This window comes from Triticum aestivum, unplaced genomic scaffold, assembly GCF_018294505.1.
Source record: "Triticum aestivum cultivar Chinese Spring unplaced genomic scaffold, IWGSC CS RefSeq v2.1 scaffold5029, whole genome shotgun sequence".
Classification (NCBI taxonomy): Eukaryota; Viridiplantae; Streptophyta; class Magnoliopsida; order Poales; family Poaceae; genus Triticum; species Triticum aestivum.
Genome location: NW_025290283.1, coordinates 1 through 1,071, shown reverse-complemented (window position 1 = coordinate 1,071; position 1,071 = coordinate 1). Strand labels below are relative to the sequence as shown.

At 49.9% G+C, this 1,071-nt stretch overlaps 2 non-coding genes across 2 annotated transcripts; both read right to left on the bottom strand.

Moving 5' to 3' along the window:
* Positions 1-199: 199 nt before the first annotated feature.
* LOC123178835 (5S ribosomal RNA) lies at positions 200-318 on the bottom strand. Its single transcript, XR_006489892.1, has one exon. It is a non-coding gene; the product is annotated as a 5S ribosomal RNA (ribosomal RNA).
* Positions 319-619: 301 nt separating this feature from the next.
* Positions 620-738, bottom strand: LOC123178836 (5S ribosomal RNA). Its single transcript, XR_006489893.1, has one exon. It is a non-coding gene; the product is annotated as a 5S ribosomal RNA (ribosomal RNA).
* Between the last annotated feature and the right edge of the window lie 333 nt (positions 739-1,071).

Genomic DNA, 1,071 nt, shown 5'->3' with positions numbered 1-1,071 from the left:
AGTTTTACCACGGTTCAACTGCACCAGTGCCTATTTACCATGGTTTCGACCCCTTTCAGAACACGCTTGCCGCCGCTAGACGCGTGAATAATGAGCAGCGAGCTAAAACTTACCGTAAACGTGCAAAATAATAAAACGTGCTAAACATACGTCGCGCTCGTGCGTTTTGTTTTGCACGCGGTGCAAAAAAATTAAAAAGGGAATGCAACACGAGGACTTCCCAGGAGGTCACCCATCCTAGTACTACTCTCGCCCAAGCACGCTTAACTTCGGAGCTCTGATGGGATCCGGTGCTTTAGTGCTGGTATGATCGCATCCGACATGTTACCCCCGTCTTCGTCCCTTATGCTTGCCCCTCCCAGCTCCACTACACACACGATTGCACATTCCTTTGGCCGCTCCCGCTAAACTACGGAGACGAGTTTTACCACGGTTCAACTGCACCAGTGCCTATTTACCATGATTTCGACCCCTTTCAGAACACGCTTGCCGCCGCTAGACGCGTGAATAATGAGCAGCGAGCTAAAAATTACCGTAAACGTGCAAAATAATAAAACGTGCTAAACATACGTCGCGCTCGTGCGTTTTGTTTTGCACGCGGTGCAAAAAAATTAAAAAGGGAATGCAACACGAGGACCTCCCAAGAGGTCACCCATCCTAGTACTACTCTCGCCCAAGCACGCTTAACTTCGGAGCTCTGATGGGATCCGGTGCTTTAGTGCTGGTATGATCGCATCCGACGTGTTACCCCCGTCTTCGTCCCTTATGCTTGCCCCTCCCAGCTCCACTACACACACGATTGCACATTCCTTTGGCCGCTCCCGCTCAACTACGGAGACGAGTTTTACCACGGTTCAACTGCACCAGTGCCTATTTACCATGGTTTCGACCCCTTTCAGAACACGCTTGCCGCCGCTAGACGCGTGAATAATGAGCAGCGAGCTAAAACTTACCGTAAACGTGCAAAATAATAAAACGTGCTAAACATACGTCGCGCTCGTGCGTTTTGTTTTGCACGCGGTGCAAAAAAATTAAAAAGGGAATGCAACACGAGGACTTCCCAGGAGGTCA